We start from the raw sequence: 20,135 nt of genomic DNA on the forward strand, positions 1-20,135 counted from the left end.
GCAGCTTTCAGTCTTGGTGCTACTAATTGTATAAAACATCCCATATGGTGCTGGGGACTTGGGTAAGTCATTTAACCACTCAATATGTCAGTGTCCTCATCTGTAAAAATAGCTGTCTTACAGGGCTATTATGAGAATAAAAAAGTTGATCATCTCCAGCCTAGCAAAAATTTGGTTTTTTGGGAGGAGTGAGGGCTGGAGGGACTTTAAGCAGTTTTTAACCATTTTAATTTATTAAATATTTTTTGTGTGTCTATATGTGCTGTGCATATATCACTCCTGGACAATATAGGAACTTGAATAAGGAAAGTTTGCTATAAGGAAGTAACTACTACAGGGGGCTGGAGTAATGAGAGATTGGCTAGTAAGAAGCAAAGAGAGCACTGAAGAATATGGGAATTTCAGACATAAGGAGCAGCTCGTGCCCTCAGGGCTGAGATAGAGTGTCTCAGGAAGAGACCTTCTCTACCTCCAGGCAGACACTCAGTCCTTGTTGGAGAGGCCATGGCTCTGACTCACTGAATGGCAGAGAAGTCGGAGTGGTGCTGCACTAGTGGAACTTGCTAGAAATCCACCCTCTGGAACTTGTAGGCAACAAACTCTTTGGGGCTGGGGAAACCTGTCACAGAGAGGTGCCTCCATGGAGGCTCTTTGCTATAAACCTCCCAGGTACTACTGACAGCATATATACTTCAAAGCTTGTTGCTCAGGAAGCTGCTTGTGCTGCAGGACGCTAGAGGAGCTATGTATGCTGTAGAAGCCAGACACTGGACAAGAACTTTGCACAACAGGAACTGGACATGGGACTGTGAAAAAAAACCACCCCTTCCTGCTGAAGTGTCTCTTCAGCGCCCTCTACTGACAAAGTGTAACATCACTCCACCTGGCAAATGAAAATTACTTAAAAACACCTAACTTCATTTTCACACAGCAGGCAATGAAGGGTGATTTTGGAGCTGAAAGGCAATAAGTTGATAACTGGGTAAAAATGATGAAGAAAAAAATTTTTAATTCTTTATATCTTTCACCATGCTCAGTTTTCTGCTTCTGTTGCATGAGACCTCTGAGTAATTCACAATAGTAACTAATACTCAGCATCCTCTACTAAATATTCATTTTTTCCTTGGTGTTCAAGCTTACAATTTTAAGTAACGTCTTCCCTTTGTGAGGTGATTTGCATTGGAGACTCTTTGCATAATATCTCATGGGAATGAACTCCAGTAGTGATAAAATATGGTGGTTGCTACAATTAACAAAATAATTAAGCCAGGGAAAGAGAATATATATAGCTGTTTTATTTCATTAGAGAAGACATTCTTTTAGGATAGACCTTGTTAGAGGTACAAACAATAGGGAACTTTAACCCCAAGTGTGTTCTTGTAATCTGACAGTAGCTTTTTAGCCTAATATATACCTTTTTTTCCCCCATTTTGCCGCCTTCTGGATGAAGCAAAGGCATTAAACAGGAAGTAGAGGAAAATTGAATTTATTCTTTTGTGGAGCCAGTGAGGATTTTGACCGGAACTGTGATGTGATTGAGGAAGTTCTGTAGGAGGGTCCTCATGATACCCAGCATGCAGTAAGCACTTAATAAATAATGGCTACATGGACATTGCTGATGTGGATTTCCTCTGTGTCATCTGAGTGATGACACCCTTTGAGGGAGGTCACAAAAGACCCAGGCAGAAATAATCAGAAGCACAACCAGCCCAATATTTTTTTGTAGCTATGGCTGTAGCCATAGTCTCATCAACTAATAGGACTAGGTAGAAAAAGGGAAGGTGGCTTGGATTCCTTGGCCCAGGCTCTGCCTTAAGCCACTCGAGCTCATTGGTGAGTCTAATTAGATCAGAAAGACCTTGTCTGTTGACCTAGGAGTTGAGGTGGGAAGAGAGGGCATGATTATTAATTTAATGCCTGAAAATGGTGGGGATGGGTGGGGGCACAAATGCCACACAAGGTCAGCAGGCAGCTGTAAGCATCTCTTCCTCTCTCTGTTCTCTTCAGTAACTTTTACTATGCTTCCAAATGCAGTTGTTAAAAGTTGGAATGCCAATTTGCATTTATTTCCTGCAAGTGTTTACAGAGTGCCTTCTGTGTGTGAGGGGCTGCATAAGGTGCACGGTAAAGGTCCCATGGCCCCGAAGTCAGAGCTGGGGGTCTTGAAGGAACCATGGGAGACACACAGACTACGCATCAGGCTGTAAATAATAAGCATCATAACAGCACGACTGGCATCTGATCCCACTCCATGGAAAACACTTTCTCCATAGTGTTCTGTGACCTCTTTCTGCCTAAATCCAAAGGATGAACCAGCTGCCTTGTTTTACTTGACTTGCAGCAGTCTGTCCTTGAACTTCTCTCTTTCTTTGGCCTGCATGGCATCACCCTTTCTGGGCATTTCTGCTCCATCTCAGGCTTCCTCTGTTCTGTCCTCTTTCTGAAAATTTCTGCCTGTGTATCCTTTAAATATTTGTCCTCATCTATCCTCATGCCATATACTTTTTCTGGGTTGATGCAATCTATTTGTGGTGTCTTGATTACCATTTGCCTGTAGCTGAAGATGCCCAAGTTGAAAACTTAAGCCCTGGTCTTTTCAACTCCAGTCCTATCTATCTAATTGTGGGATAATTGGATACTATGCCTTGAAAATCCCACATAGGTTTTATTTAACTCACTCCAGACTGTTCCTGCCCCAGTTTTCTCCATCCCAGTAAATGGTGCTTCCATCCAAATAGTTGTCCAAGTCAGGAACCTGAGCATTATACTTGACTCTTACCCTCCCCTTCACTCATTCAGTGGCTGATCATGTTGGGTCTCCCTCCTTAATAGCTCTCAAGCCGGCCCACTCCTTTTTGTCATCATGGAACTGTGTTAGCAGAGGCTACTTTCACCTTTTCTCTGCATGACTCCAGTAGCTCGATCCCTTAATCTATATTCTTTGCAGAAAGGTTTTATCACATGGAGATAGGACCATGCATTGCTCTACAGTTCCTCAGCAGCTCCCTAGTGTCCTCAGGATCAAGCCCTGGCTCTTTTATATGGTCCACAAGACTCTTTATGAGCAGGTCTGTTTCCCTTTCTATCCATTCTCTCATCATGCCAGCATCTCTCTGAATTGTCCACTCCAGTGACACTGAACCAGATGTGGTTCCTTGAATGCACCATTCTCTCTCTGCCTAAGCTCATCTTTCATTTTTCCACTTCTTCACTGGGGTAGCTCTCACTTCTCCCTAAGCACTCAACTTACATGTATGCATGTCATCTCCTCCAGGAAATCTTAGTCCCCACCCACTCCCTTACTCAACAAGACTGGAGGGGGTCACACATGTGGATCCCATAGCATACTGTGTTTGTTCTTGGCTTATTCCTTACCATAATATTATGGAAGTGCCTATTTACTGTCCACCCCATCCCAACACTCTGTCTTTGTTAATTCTATGATCCTAGTACATAACAGAGTGTCTGGCATGTGGACGCCTCTGAGTAATAATCTGCTCATGCATGAATCGACAGTGTTGTAAAGAGCTCTGACAGCATGGAGGAGACACCTGTGGATACAGGAAGGACCTCACATAGTCAGTGGCACATCACAACCTGGGCCCGAGATTGTGGGAAGTATTGGAATAGCTGGTGATGAGGAGAGAGTGCATTCCAGGAGGCAGAAATGGCTTAAGCGATATAAACAAGGAAGTGCAAGGCATGACTGGAGCAAGCCTGTTTATAGGGGAAGAATGGGATGCAATTCTGTAAGGCACGTTGTAGTTGAGGTCTTGAGAGCTGAACTAAGAAGTTCTTTCTTTAGGAAATGAGAAGCCAATGAAAATAAGTGTGTGAAATGCTCAAAGAGGTGCTACAATAATATTAACCTGGCTGGCAGTGTTCGGGATGTATGAGAGGGGACAGAGGCTGAAGAGAGGGTATAGTTAAGAGGCCTATAGTTAAGTGTTGACTGTCACATAGAGGTGGGTAGGAGGTAGGTAAGATGGTGACAAAGGGAACAGAGAATTGGGGACAGATGTGAGATAAGCTCACAGTAGATGCTCAAGATTTTAAGAGTATACAAAGAGGATCTTATGTTCAGAGTAAAGGGATAAAATTGTGCTGGAAGCTTGAAAAAAATGTGAATGATTTAGAAGAGTTGCAGTTGGAACTGCAATGTGGCCTCAAGGTAAAGACTTCCATGGTGAATTGTTGACCCATGCATGCATTGCCAAGAGCAGTGAGGACCCGGCCCAGCGGCCCAGCATGTACTGGTAGTAGCTCCAGTCAGGTAGGTTTTATTTCCCTCCTGCAGTGTTTTTCTTGGAGCCAGGATGGGAAAGCAGTGGGGGTTCAAAGGAAGAGCAGTAGGTTTTTTCTTCATGAGCTTCATATGCTTGTGCCGTCTGTAAGAAATGATACCTTTCTGGTTTACTCCAGAAAGATATTTTTATACTTGGATAACTGTGAAAATTGGGACATTTCATCACTTCCTCTTGTGACCAATAAGGAACTTGTGGAGTAATCAAGATAATAGCTTTGTGACAATAAATGGCAGAGTTAGTATTGAAACTGAGTGCAGGATGGGGGTTGTGTCCAACAGTTGGGTCAAATCTCTTGGTTCTTATAATTGCATCATTTGATGGTGTCCTATCTCACTTACATTTTCCAGATGAGGTCTTGGTTCTATTTTTGGAGTTGCCTTTGTAGCAGATGGTGTCGTCTAACGTAACTAGCCAGCAGGGTAGGACCTTCTCCCATCCTGAGGACTCTGCCAGATCCAGGGCAGGCAAGTGCCATGGAAAGAGTGGGATAGAAAGTAGATATGGCCATCTTCCTTGAGAGTGTGTCTCTCTTAGCTGCACTTGTCCTCAGAGCCACCAGGTTGGCTATATATAGCTCAGGGTGGTACAACCTTGCCCTTCTTCCCACCCACACTCCCAGATGTTGCGTTGGTCTTACGCATGATACTTGCTTGGAGATGAGAAGGAAGACTGCTGACTGCTAAGGCTCTACTTCCCTCCCTACCTAGAGAGCTGAAAACCTTTTAAATCAGTCTGTACCTGCCTTACAGATCAAATGATTCAAAGGGACAACTGGTTTCAGGTGCTATTTTCAAGTAGAGGAAGGGTTGAGCAATAGTTTTCTGTCATTGAACCTTTGATTCAGCCTCCTATATCGGCTTGCTATCTTGAATCCTGATTCTAAGGATTCTGGAATTAACAGCTTCTTGTGATCACAATCGATTGATCATTGTACTTGACTTGTGCTCTTTATAATAAATCTGACCTCCCTCAGGGCCAGTCTGGTTTGCAGAATCTTTAAGAAACTTGATTGTCCTCATTATGCCTACTGGTGCCAAGCGGCTGGATGATGTTAGATTTCTAGTTCACCTCAAAGGAACAATTACTGATCAAGTTTTATATAGCCTATATCCTTCTCCACTTTGCAATGGTTTTCTCAGTCCTGACTCATCTTAGTCCCTTCCCTTGAACACGTGAACATTCATTCTGTTATAAGCAAAGGGGCAATGACCAAGAGATACAGGGAACATGTTCTACAAATGTAACCCTTTCCCCTAATCAGGAGCATTTGTCCTCGGGGATCTTATGGCCTCTATTTTGCTTGTGGTTTCTTGACATCTTACATGATAAAGCCCTTTCACTAGTGTTGGAAAGTGGGTAGAGCTGGCTTCGTGATGATGAGACCAAGAATTCAAGTGTCATCAGGACTGACTGATCCCATCTTTTTTTCCTCCTCTTTTTTTTTTTCCCTCCATTTCTGGTTCTCTGTGTCATTTCATTCTCTCCTATATGTGGTTTTTCTTCATGTGGTAATGGCAAATTCAGACTTAAATAATCCAAGGTTAGTTATCTTAGAGGAAAGAGAAAGCCCTTTAGTATATCAACATACCAGGGAAGGACTGTCATTGGCCTGCTTGAGTGTCACGACTGTGCCCTGGGCCAATCGAGGACCATGTGCCTGTGCCCTTTGGCCAGGGAGATAGTTTTCTCACAAGAAGCTGGAGGCACAGTGGGAGTCATAATGGGAAGACAGGCAGCAGCTTTTTCTTGTGGAAAGAATAGCAACGAAATGAGCATCCGCCTCTATTATTTAAGATTTTATTGTTTCCTTATAGATTCATTTTTCTCATAAGGAATACATAAAAGACAAACAAAGGAATCACCTAATTAAATTACTGGGTAAAGACACCAGTCTGAAAATTGAAAATGCTGTCTAAAGCCTACCTTTTTTCTGTCTACTTTTCTCCTCCCGGTTACTCACTCTGCTTTTTAAACAAAATTGACTAACTTCTCCTTATGGGAAAACAGAGAAATGATTTTTTCTCATTATATTTGATTGTGTGTCATACTCTTCTTTCTTAAGGGAATATACCAATGAAACATGTGTTGTCTTCAGGGCAAAGGTGTCTAAGTGGGACATTGTGGGCTTATAATCTTGTTGCCATGAATAGCAAGATAGGATTATTTGTTCTGAAATTGCTTCCTGGTTTACTTTTGATGAAAGGAAGTCCATGCTGACTTCTCGCTCCTGTTTACTCGGCTGTAGGTGATGAAACGGTGGAGGCAGATGATAGATGAGTAATATGACAGTCCCCCGGCCAGTGGAGGCCAATGCCATCTGTATAAAGGGATAAAAGGCTGTGGGATTTGAAGGCACTGCCTCAGTTCCATTTACAACTCAGCACTCATGTGTTATTTTTGAGTTATAATTTACTGTCCTCCCGCACCTATAAGAGAGGCAGGGTTTACTAGTTCTACTGTTTACAGTGTAGTTTAAGCCGCTCGGGTGAGCATCCCAATCAATAAGACTTCTTACGACTACCGCAAAATGGAAATGATTTAATTACAGTTGGTTGTATGTCATTTTGAGCAAACTTTTGCTGAGATAAAGATGACGATTTTGGTAGTTACTATAGAAATCACCCATTGCTTCTATTCTCTCCTATCTTTTTCAGGGTGATTAGTACCTTGACATGCATGATCCCTGGGGCAGCCATGAGAATGTGCCATCCAGATCTCCAACTTCAGGGAACGTGATTGACAAGTGGCCCCAGCTTCTGTGCTCTGAAATCCATTAATGCTTTTTTGCCCATAACCTGCTTCCCAGAGGCTGCGCCTAGCCGGTGGTCGAGCATGGCAGGGATACTTGGGAGACCCGTTCCTGGGAGACGGTCCTCCCACCATGCCCCCCACCCCTAGGGCCTTGCTGGACTTTCCTCAGCACTACACTGCGGTCTGACACTCTTCCACCCCAGCTTCCTTCCTTTCCCTTCTCCTTCACTTGGGTTGACCTGCATCATAATCTGACGGCTCTCCCAGCCTATCCCGGGTCCCTTTCCATTTTGTCTCGCAGGTATTTCTTCTGATTGATTCATTTCTTACAAACCACTGTAAAATATATAACACATAAAATTTGTTATTTCAACACATTTTGAGTGCATAATACAGTGCATAAATGATACAGTGTCATACAAACAGCACCCCTATTTCCAAATTCCTTTCATCACCCCAAACAAAAACTCTTTAGCATCATCCCAAACAAAAAACCATTAAGCAAAACTCCCCATCCTAATAAACTTCTTGCACTTTAATTCTGATTTGGATTCTACTCATAGGACCTGATTAATGCAATCTCTTTTAATCTTCATAACAGTTATTCAAGGCAGCTGTTATCCGTATACATTCCATATGAGGAAACTGAGACTCTGAGATGCTGAGCAACTTGCAAGAGGGCTGGGAGACAGGAAGGCATGACTCTGGTCAGTGACTATGGTCAGAGCTTGCTTCTGCTGCCATTTTGATCAAAGTACTTAGCATGCCAAAGTGCCATACTCGGGTGGGAGGTCATGTTCCGAGTCCCAACAAGGGCATCTCTTTGTCTGACTTTAGAATCATGTACCTTGTGCAACTTCAATTTCTTTTTTTCCCCACTCTGAGCATGTCTGAGTGACTCTTAAAGTGCTACAAGTATTGACTTTGAAGTTACAAGTACATTTTTGTGAGTAGTTTGTATATATGAAAGCCATGAATAATCAAGATCACCCATGTATCAACAAAGGGCAGTAGTTGAGGAGAGCTTCCTCCTGTCTTGGTTACTCCAAACCTCACAACAGATTAGCTAAATAAGTCATTTCCTAATCCATCTCCCCGGATACTTACTCAGCAATAAAAAAAGTCATTGAACAGGTGATTCTGATGGTGGGCCGAGTCGTGAATTCACTGACGTTGTCCAGCCTGTCAATTTTATACCTGAGCTGATGGATGGACCGTCATAGCTCTTGCAGGAGGCCACATGGCATGTTGTCGGTACTCAGGGAAACCCCAGCACTCTTGCATATCAGTCCAGTGGTCTCCCCACAGCTTACTGCTTTCTCTGGCTAAGTGGCCACTGCACACATACCTGGTTAAGGCTGCCAGTAATTGACTTGTGCTTATGGTAATTTGGTTCCAATAATTATGGAGCCCCTATTCTGTGACTATGAGCTCTTCGAGGGCAGCATCTGCGTCTCGTTCATTATCTTATTCCTAGGACTCAGCACAGTGCCTGGCACATGGGACATTCTCAATGGATTCTGGGTAAATGAAAAGCATTGTGAAGTCGTGACTAAAATTTAGGTCATTCTGTGACTTCTTTCATGAGGAATGAATGACATGCACAACAGTGTAAAACTACTGGGGGAGATCCAGGAGAATTATGGGCTATGATCCTCGTAGTGGTTAAGATCACAGGATCTGTAGTCAGACAGGCCTGGACTCATGCCTGGTGGTGTGACCTTGAGCAAGACACTTACCTCAGTTTTCCTCATCTGTAACATGGGGATAATGGTGGGAGCTGCCACATGGGTTGTGGTTGTAAGGATTACATGTGATAGTGCTTATAAAGAGTTTAGCTTAAAGCCTGAAAATGTATTAAGTGCTCAGTAAACATTAATTATCAGCTATCGATTTTCTTATCTCATTGGGTTGACCGAACACATGGGCATAGGGAACAATTAGGTCACAGGACAGCCCGTTGTAAGATTTAGGGCCTAAGGAGAAGCTCAGAGAGAAAAGAGAATATATGGATGAGACATCTGGGAAAGCCTTTTTGGGAAGGAAGCACTTGATATGATTTCAGTGGATGGCTGAGATTTTCCTGGAATAGAAAGGAGTCCAGGAGATACTCTTGTTATGAATAGAGACGTGAAGGCCAGACTGCACCTGGCTTGTTTGGGAGACAGAAAAGAGAGTGGTGTGCCCACCGTTTGGGACAGTGAGGGCAAGCGAGTTGGGACACTATTAGGCAGAGAGTTAAAGGCCATTTATTGGGTAGAGGTTTTGAGACCTGGCTCCTGGGGGAAATGAGAAGCTACTAAACTACTTTATGCACTGCTTAGAAAGCTCACGAATCATTTCCTTTGCCCTATAAGTGCAGTGTGATTTTGATCTCTTCAGAGCTCAAAGAGGGTTCTCTTTTCTTAATGGACCTTGTTTTTGACGTTGCTGTCTGGGTAAGGAGTGACCAGCATATTTCAAAGGGATGATTCAGCTATCTTAAGGATTTCTTTATTCTTTCCTTCCTTTTCTTTTTTTTTTTTTTTTCCCCCTTCCCTCCCTGAAATGCTGTGCTTTCCCCTTGCAGGCTTAGGAGGGGGTACAGAAATAGTTAGGCTAACATTGTGAATCATATATTCAAGGCCAACCGAAAAGACACTCTTACGCCCAAGGCTGTTTTGGAGCTCTGGGCATATTCCTTCATCTGTTGGGTTTGTCAAAAGACTCAGCCTCTGGTTCATCCCCGGATCCACACACGTATCATTCAAAGCACTGGTACGCATTCATCAGCCCTCTTTATAGGAATTCTCTTTCGGTCTCTGTGTTTGCGGTACACTGGGGGTGGCATCTCTGAAACGGGGGGAATCTGTCAATGTTGCTGGAATGTACTTGGCTTATTCCTTTGTGTACTTTATGTATAGACCCTTTTTCATGGTGGCTCATGCTACCCATCAAGTCTCTGACAGCATCATCCGTCACTGCAAAAATCTGGTGTGTGCAGGGCTTTTTTGCTTACTTATTTATTTATTTTTTTAAAGGTTTCTTGGTTTCTTTCAGGTCAGTGAGAGGGAGTGTGAGTCTGAGGGGTGAATACCTCCTATACATCACTTATATCCGTTTCTCGCAGGGACTGTGGGATGTTAAGCCTTAAAAAGGAAGTGAAGAGAGCCTTTGGTTTATCTCTCTGCCTTCACGTAGGATTAGCGAGAGGGAGCCCATAAAACAACGCTGGGCTGAGTGTCTGCTCAGCAGCTACCAGGATCGTGCTCAGGGCTGGGGACAGGGAGGTACACAAGGTGTGATTTGCAAACCGAGCCCTCATTCACAGGGGAATGGTGGAGGTTTGTAAACCGTCTAAATAAATAATCACAGTAGTGGACAGTTAATCCTTTCGCAGGAGTAAGGAAAGTAAAGAGGGCTACCCAATTCACATTCCACTGATGTGTTAATTTTTTTTTGGTGGGGGGGAGGTTATAACAGTGCTACAAAAACATTTTTCATTCCTTTTTTTTTTTTAAATTTAGCTGAGCATGCCTCCATTGTTCATATTCTAATGATCAGGCTGGAAAACAGTTCTATTATCTTCCCTCTGATCCTTCAACATTGAGAAGTCATAAATGAGATTTAGGTTATTCTAGAATTTCTCATTAAGAGTTCCCACACATTTAATTCTCTGAATTTGGACAGAATTTTATCTCCCTCCCCACTCATATTCACTTTTCTTCATGATGGCTTGGAACAAATGACTTGCCAGATTTTGCCAAGTGCTCTGCACCCACAGTCAGGTGGCCGATGAGGATTCATTAAAACTCTGACGTGGGTCTCACAGGACAGGACAGGGTAGGCCTAAGAAGCCAAGCTTGGGGATCGGAACAGCCTGGTTTGGAGTTTGTCTTCTGACTCTTGCTAGCTCTACGGCATTTGGAAAATTTCTCCAACTTTCTTGAGATTCCATTTTCTTACCTGTAAAGTAGGATAACAATACTTCCTTTGTACATTTACTTCAAGGATGTAATATCAAAGCATACCCAAAGCATTTAACACAATGACAAGGCACAATATTTGCTCTATTAAGAGTAGTTCTTACTAGGAAACATAGACCTTCCGATTCCTGATTATGTGTTCTTGCCCTCTGCACTCTGTGGCCTTTCTTTTTTACAGTTGTCGCTGTGACGTGGAGATGCTTTGATGTCTGCAGCTGGGGGAGAGGGAGGAGCTTATGTTTTGGGTCCCCATTCTGCAACAGGCTGTGGAACCTGGCGACGATGCGAAAGATCTCTGGATTTCAGCTGAGCTCCTCTTCTCGTGCAGTGATGTTCGAGTCACGGCACACTTCAGTGTCTGTTTATTCAATAAGTGCTACAATGCTTGTCTTACAGGGTTTTGTAAAGATCAAATGAGGTAAAGATTGCAAAGTGCTGGCCACCAGGCTAGACACATTCCATGTGTTCCGGAAAAGGCATGTGAGATTATTATTATTACCATTCTCATCATTTCTTAAACTCTACTTACGTTTCCTTGACTGCCACGGGAAGACAATGCTAATTTCCGTTCAGGCTTACATAAAACAAGAGGAGCAAGCTCCGGGCCAGTTCTCCTGGGTGGCAATAAAAGGATGCCAGTGAGAATTTCAGACTCGGACCCGCTAGGGCCATCCCGTGGGGTGTCCTGCCCGCTGCTCCCCGGAGAGCCTGTTAGTGTCTCTACCGCATGTCCTTAAGCCCTGGATCCGGTAAGACCTTCCCTTCTGGGGAAGAACGTTTTGTACAAAAAACCCACAACATCACATCCTTCTGTCCTGTGGCATCTTCACCCACTGCCAGGTTCTACCTGCTGTGTGGCTTTGATTGACAAGATCACTAATCCATTGTAATCATATTTTCATAATTAGTCCCTGCGAGGCTCGCTGGCTGCTCTCGCCCAGGTAAACTCCTGCCTGCTGCAGACTGTTCTCACCAACTGTCACCTCCCCAGGAGGGAGCTGTCGGTCTAGCACCCACAGCTGTTACTAAGAATTGCTTTTGAATTCTTCCCGATCTTCCCTTTTTTTTTTGGGCACTTGCCTGCTAGGAAATCCTTGCTTGATTAAAAGTTACAATTGTTGACTTCAGAGCTGAACAGATAGCAGAAATGGCCGTAGTTTTTCCATCTTCCTGATCACACGCTGCCTGTTTCTCTGCTGCAGTTTTCTCGCTCACATCCTCCCCAACCCCCAGATCCCTGCGGCAAGGGTGAGGGGAAACTTCAAAGGCATTTCTGAATAAGAGAACACGCGGTGAGACATCAATTATTCACCAGGCAAAGTTTTGGCAGGCACAGGGGCCTTTCCCTGTTTGTCTTTCTCGAGATGCCAAGAATAGTGCTTTGGGAGGTTGCATCTTACCTGCCCATACCAACCATGATGGCCATTAAGGGCTGTTGAACTCTGCGCTCTTCCTCTGCACTCTGGCCCCGCACGGATTCAATAAATGGTGACCCGATGACTGTTACTCACTGAGCCCTCGTTGTGGGCTTTCTATACGTCATTTTGATTAACCCTTGCAGCAACCTCAGGAAGTAGATACTAACCTTTCCATTTTATAGGTAGATGATAAGCAAAGACACAGAAAAGTTAGGTGACTTGCCCACGGTCCCTTGGCTGGAAGGTAGCAGATCTAGGACTTGGGCTGGGCTTCATCTCTGCAGAGCTGGTGGCCGTAACTACCCCGTTACACCCTGCATTGAGTGTGAACTGGAGCTACACGGAGCCAGCACTGCTAGGAGGAGGTGGCAGTGTCGCTGAGGAAAGGGGGAATTGGAAGTCTTTGTGGAGGAGGAGGCCTTGGACACAGAGGAGGTTTTCTAGTTTTTCTTTTTCAGTAAGAGGAGAAGTTGAAATGTGTTTTCTTTGAGTCCTACACAGGGCTAGAGGAGGAAACTGTAGCAGGACTGGCACAAGGACACATGGCTGCTGTCACTAGGCTCAGGTACCACTGAATCCATCGTGTGGGTTTGTGTCCCCAAATTGCCTGAGATTATCCTGGTTTTAAAATTAACTAACTTGTCCATTCGGTTTTCTCTGTCCTGCCCCGCAACGTGTGTGCAAGTTTGTACACACAGATATACACCCCTACATGTGTGCCCAAACACACATCCTCCAGAAAGAAGGTTCTGTCATAGCAGAGTTCTTGTCAGCTTGAAAAAATACCTATCCTATAGTCGGAGCTTAATAAATATTTGTTGAGTGAATGAATGAGTGAACAATTTTTTTTTTTCTGATTATGTTTGCTAGATGACTGTGGGTATTAGGCGTTTAGCATCTGTCATCTTAGGCCAGTCTTCTCCCTCTTTGGGAGAAAATAATTGGCTCATTAAGGACCTCTACATTGGCGTCACATTCTGCACGGCAGAGCCAGGCCACCAGGCCTGAAATATTAATAACCTAGGGAACCTGCCATCCCTGCTTTATAGCTGCGTTAGCCTCAGTGGCTCCTGAGCTAGGAAATGTTGGCCATTTCTCTCCTCAGCTGCCCCTTCGTGGTGGGTGTAGAGGGGGGAGATGCCGGTGGGAATGCTTTGGGACTCCTTTGACTGCCATCCAGGCGACGGGGGCCGAGTTCTCCGGGAGCAGAAGCTTATAGAAGGTGGTTGTGAATTTCAGGGGGCTCTGCGCTTACCTGGAGCCTCGCCATCCCTGTGCCCATGACAGGTAAACCACGTGACAGGGACAGCAATACACAGACTCTCAGGGAACCAGAATATGTCCTCACTGACTTGAAGGCTGTCATTCTTAGTGATTGAGAAGCATCAAGAAATATGTCTGTTTTTTTTTTTTTTTTTCCTTTCCCTGCCTCTCTTTTCCTCTGATCATTGATCAAGTTCAGACTCTCAGCCGTTCTGCTTTACAGAAGGTCCGAAGTCACACTACAAATGAAAACTCGACGTGTTTTGCCCTGGTGTGAAAATCAGATGGAATCCCTGGGTTTAGGTTAACTTCTCTTAAGTAACTTTATAGAGCAAAAGTAATTCCTGAGCACTTTACAGCTTCCTTAGCTGTTCCATATTCATGATTGCATGGAATTCTTAGAAAATCCCTGCGAAGCATATAGTGATTTTTATCCCCACCTTCTGGATAAGGACACTGAGATTCAGAGAGGTCGACTTTCCCAAGGACAGCCAGCTGGAAGGAGGCAGGGCTGGAATTGAAACCTTGGTAATGAGAGTCCATGGACAGTGTTCTTGTTATTATGTCCCAGCTGCTTTTTAGAACTCAGGTTGGAATATACAGTTTTGAATATTGGTCCATTGGGAAAATGTAGTTTTTGTAGTTCACTGTAAGCCATTTTAAAGGCATAAGCAAATAATGCGAAAAGCAACTTTTAGGGAGCACCCTATATAGGCCCCCAAGCAACTTGTGTGTGCATGTGCTTGTGTGTATGTGTGTGTGCATGCTTGTCTGGAAAAGGGAAGTGGGGCTTTGCGCATGTGTAGAGAGGGTCAGTTGTGGTGAGGTTTCAGATTCAGGAAAAGGCGCTAAAAGTTGTTTTTTTGGTGCTGTAATTCTTGATATAGGCCCTGGGCTTGGGCGTCTTTAGCATTTCTTTCCTAAAAATGTTTCATCCTGACTGTTGCTAATTTTAAGATAGAATTATATATGTGATAACTGTCTTTGTTGATTGAATAGTTCCATTTACATTAGCTGTAGTACCTCAGCAGCGTAAAACTATCCCATGACCTCAAGGAAAATTCACATATCTTTGCAGCTAATGCTTTTCCTTTTTAGTACAAATTTGTGAGTGGTCATTATGTGATGTGCATTTTAGCATGTGCTTAAAAGGATGCAAATATAAGGTGGGCACAACTCTTATCTTCAAGGAGATTGCAGTCTGGTAGAGGAATTAATACAATGAGATAGAAATGGTAATGCATGACAGGGTGAATTAAGTTTCATAGGAGATTTGCAGGGACCACCTAGGGTTTGGACATTAGCATGATATCCAGTGGGGTAGGGAGTTTTTGAAATGGACCCAGAAGGAGGCATATTTTTATATAGTCAGCTATGGCAGGGGTATCCTAGGCAGACAGAACTGAGTTAAGGAAGGTGGAGGGGTAGATAAGCATGCAGACTTATTTAGAGAGCAGAGGGTCTTCGTTTCACAGGAATTTAAACTACTCCTAGAGCAGTGTTGCTTAAACTTTTTAAAACTAGGGACTACAGAGGCAAAATACCTCACAGTCCACCATCCTGCCATGCCTGTTCATCGAATTCCATTTACTCACACGTACACATATGTAGTAACTTTTCAGTGTTGTATGGCAGCCAGATTGTTTGGAATACTGAATTAGAATCCTTGAGAAGCGTTCTCATGGTGTTAATTATGGCGTATAGCTACCTAATTTTAGTCTCCTTACTTAGCGGATTCCCAGTAAATATGTTCAGTCATAGGTATAAACAATCATCTGTAGAATTGCTCAGAGTTAGATTTCAAGATCTGAGGAAAGGACTTGCAGTTTTGGATCAGTTCATGGTCCTTTGGGGAATCCTTGGGATCTGTCAACAGGACACGGACCACACTTTGAGAAACAGTGGTCTAGGAGGATGATAGAAAATATGACAACCTGAGAACATATTACAGAGACTCTTTCAGATGAAGTCTTATTTATTTATTTATTTATTGAGACAGAGTCTCGCTTTGTTGCCCAGGCTAGAGTGAGTGCCGTGGCGTCAGCCTAGCTCACAGCAACCTCAAACTCCTGGGCTCAAGCAATCCTCCTGCTTCAGCCTCCCGAGTAGCTGGGACTACAGGCATGTGCCACCATGCCCGGCTAATTTTTTTTTTCTATATATAGTAGTTGGCCAATTAATTTCTTTCTATTTATAGTAGAGACGGGGGTCTCGTTCTTGCTCAGGCTGGTTTCGAACTCCTGACCTCAAGCAATCCGCCTGCCTTGGCCTCCCAGAGTGCTAGGATTATAGGTGTGAGCCACCTTGCCCGGCCCAGATGAAGTCTTTAATTTGTGCTATGAATTAAAATAAAACCTTAAGGCTTCCCCTCAACCGGCTGACTGAATGGACCCTCTCCTGGCCAAGGGGATATCCTAAAACTAAATTGCTTGCCACAGGAAGGGAGGTCAGACATTCCTCATCATGCCCCCCTCCCTTCTTAGAGATACCCTTTGTAACTCATTAGCAGGCCAAAGGCTGTGCAAGACAAACCTGCATGTCCTCAATTTACACAACAAATGTATGTCTAGTGGCTTGTCTCTGATTAACAGACCACCTTATCTTAAAACATTCCAAGCCTTTAGAGAGAGCTTGCTGTCTTCAACCAATTGCAAGTCAAAGAATCTTTGAACCCACCTATAACCTGTAAGCCCTGCCCCCTCTAGATAGCCCACCTTTTTGGGACAAACCAATGTATGTCTTCCATGTATTGATTTATGACTTTATGTGTAATTCCTGTCTCCCCAAAATGTACAAAACCAAGCTGTGACCTAGCTTTAGCTAGTCCACTAGCTCAAGGCTTCTTGGGCATGGCTCCAGGTTAGAGTCTGGCTTCTTTTCTGTACTTAATTGCCATTGAAGGTATTTGAACAGAGCAGTAGAACTTTCTGAGGTTTCATTTTAAGGAGAAAACAGTGTTTGGGAAGGACTGGAGGAGGGAGAGATTGGAGTAAAGGTAACCAGGTAAGAGTGATGTAGTTCCCTTGGGAGCCATAATGAGACAAGTGATAACAAACTCGCAGAGACAGAATCCACAGAGTTGGCAAATTAAGTGGATTTAAGCTGTGGAAAAGAGGGAGGAGGGTTGGCTTGGATAACTGGGTACAGTACTTAATGAAAATGGTGCATGAACACTAATTGGCAAGTTAGGAGAAAAAACTCTTTGCTAGGAAAAACAATGAATTCTTAAAAAAAAAATTGAGAAGTTTGGACTTTAAAAAAGAATTCTGGGAGACTCTAAGCAATATCTAGGGAATCAGTTTTAAATTTTCCAACCAAAACTTTATCACATCATATTTGTTAAGCTTAAGGAACAAATGTCATGGAGCAAAATAGTATCTTTGCTACAAGCTGTGTGACTCGTGTTAGGTACTAAGGGCGTCAGAAGGAGTTTACTTGCCCAACAGAGTAAGTAGAACTGGCTGCTAAGTTTTGAAGGAGACCGTTGTTAACTGTGCTCTATCCTGGCAGCGTCACTCTGTCACACAACTCCGGAAGCACCGTTCGCTCCGACGAATGGTGTCCCCTGGACTTGTGAAGCATGGCAGCCTCGATTCTTGTCGAACTATCTCTTTAATGGTCATAATTTGCTTTGGACCTTTTTGCATTTAAAGTAAATGCACAAGTTCTGCAGAGATGGGCAGTTGGTGCTCCACCTCTGCTCTGCAGTGCTCCGCAGCCATCACTTTTATTGTCCTCACCCTGTGCTATCACCATGTGGCAGTCCCTCTGTTTATGGGCCTGTTTTCCCCACTAGACTGCCCGAGAGTAGAGCAGAGCAATGACAACATGGAAGAATGTCCCTTTGTTTTTCAATAGGAGGACACAGGCCGAATGGAAGAGTGGGGGAAAAGGTCAGGTTTTCTCGAGTGGTTATCATCTAAAAGCATAGAGCTGTATCCAGGTGGCTGTGTCGGATGAATAAGTTTCAGCCTAGTAAACCATGGAGCGTCCAAGGCTTTGTTAATAGAGACAGAGAGGACTTGTTCAGCGGGAAATGAAAAGCATGCAAATTTCATGAGTTTAGTTTGATGTGGACGGCTACCTAAAAGAACCCTCTTTTAACTTCCCAGTGCCTTTGAGAAAGTTTACAATCAAGCTCTTATCAGCAATTAAAGCCATGGTATGGATGAATTCATCAAACTACCAGTCCTCTCTGCTAGTCACCTGGGAGCAGGGCACTGAGGCAGTAAGTAGGGGGGTTGGAAGACAACAAGAGGGTTAAATATGTGGGGTTTTTGAACTGTCAGCAGAGAGTAGCAGGGATAAGTGAAGCTGGGTCAGCAAAGAAGGGAGGAGCTCAGGAAATTCAGGGGAGCAAAGGTAATGTTGCCTGCTTTATAATTTGGGAAGGATCCCTCTTCTTGGGCAGGAGTCTATAGGTACTTATCTGACCCAGCCTAATATTAATTCACTATGATTAACATAAACACCTTGAGGCTGCTCCCTGAGTAAAACCACAGAAGTGCTAGACATTTGCCTCCTGCAGACAATGAGAAAGGGGTCATTTACTCATGAGTAGCAATGAAAACCCAAACCTGCCAATAGTTCACAGTGTAAAGGAAACTTGGTCAAGTAAGTGTCAGGGTAACCAGCTCCGGGAGATCTGCACAAATCTCTCTGGCCACAGGGGTTAGGCCACCCATTCTCGCCCTGCATTTTGTGATAAGCTATGTGGTGTCGGTGTCTGACCAGTGGGAAATATAAGCATCTGGTCTGGAAGAGAAGGAGGTGTTAAAGGAGACTAGAGATTTTTGTAGAAGACATTGCTTGAGAGAGTTCACAAAAACTCTGTAGAAAGACCAGAATGGGACAAAGAGAAAGTGATGCTTCTGTTGGCAAGTGGCCCAATGCCGACAGTGAGATGGACAAGCGCTTTCTCTGGACTGGAGAAAACCATAAGGCCAACCTGAGCGAGGAGAGAGGAGGCTTGGGGGCTCCATCATCAGTGGCCCAGGCTGACGAAGTCCTGTCTAGACATGGAACGTCCGTGACCATCCCGGCAAGGGAAGGGAATAGGACCAACAGCCATTTCAGTCTCCCAGCTAGATGTGAAAAAGTCACACGCACTCATAATGTTTTTTGGCTAAAGTTAGTCACATGCATGGCCCCAGGAAAATCCTATTTTGTGCCCAGAAGATGCACAGAAATATTCTCTGAAATTCTGCAAGATTTCCTTAGGCATCTCTGACGTGACTGCTATATGGCCATTTCCATTGGCCTGAGACTGGGGAGACGGAACCTGGAATTTCTGGGTGGTATTTCAAGGGGAGAGCCTGCCTGAGAAGGAATCTAACGTGGAGGAAAGTAAAGCTGAGAAAAGAATGGAAATTGAATGCTGTTAATATATGGTTTGAGGTGCTGGATCCAGTTGTGCCTGAAGCTACCCCATAGCTTCTGAGTTGCATGAAATAATACACTCACCTTTTTTGTTTCTTTACCCCAGTTTGCATTGGGTTTCTGTCATTTGTTAACTGTAAGTTTCTTGACTAATACAGTGATGATAAGAATCCTTCCTTTCTGAATCCTGCAACACTTATTCTTCCTTAAGCACCTGCTGTACTTTTCTGTGTTAACACTTGTATTGTTCTCTCTGCCCAAAATATCTTCCATTTCTTTTTCCTTCTATCTAGCAGCCAACATCTGACTTTTCCTCCAATGTATATTTGGTTACCGCCTCCTCAGCAATGTGCTTCCTGATCTATGTCCTCCCTTGTCCTCGGCCAAAATCAGTCTTTTTCTCTTATGTTCCGTAATAAACTTGAACTTCTGTTATAACATTTGTCGTAGTCTGTCTTGTACTAGCCAATGCTCAGGGAGGAAGTCGGGGCTCTGGACACAGTACCCCAAAATGTGACTGTAGGAGACTGTAAGATGCCACCCCAAAATATGCTTTGACATATTCTGAGCTTGTTATTCTGGGGAACTGCAGACATAGGAGTGGCTCTGAAAAGCTGTCCTTTGGGAAAAGAAATGTACATCCATAAAGGAAATCTGTATTAGTAAAAGTATCTGTATCAGGAAAAGGGCTGCTCCAGATGACTGTTTTTACCTGGGAGACTTTTTATTTGCATAACAAGGCAACCTTTATTCATCAGACATTTGTCCCCCTACCCTCCTGTACCTTGTGTCACTGCCATGACCTGCCAAAAGCCGGAAGGTTATTCCTTTCTGTGGCTCAGGATGCTGTATAAGCTTCACTCATCTGACCCTTTTTTAAGTCTCCTATTCTGTGGGACTCCCTTGCATATGTATGTAATTAAATCTGGTTTTTCTCCTGTTAATCTGTCTTATATCAATTTCATTCATAGCTCAGCTAAAGCACCTAGAAGAGTGAGAGGAAGCACTTACTGTATACTGGGTGCTTTGTATTACTACAGGCATAAATGCTT

The sequence above is a fragment of the Microcebus murinus genome, chromosome 21 (assembly GCF_040939455.1).
Source record: "Microcebus murinus isolate Inina chromosome 21, M.murinus_Inina_mat1.0, whole genome shotgun sequence".
NCBI classification, from domain to species: domain Eukaryota; kingdom Metazoa; phylum Chordata; class Mammalia; order Primates; family Cheirogaleidae; genus Microcebus; species Microcebus murinus.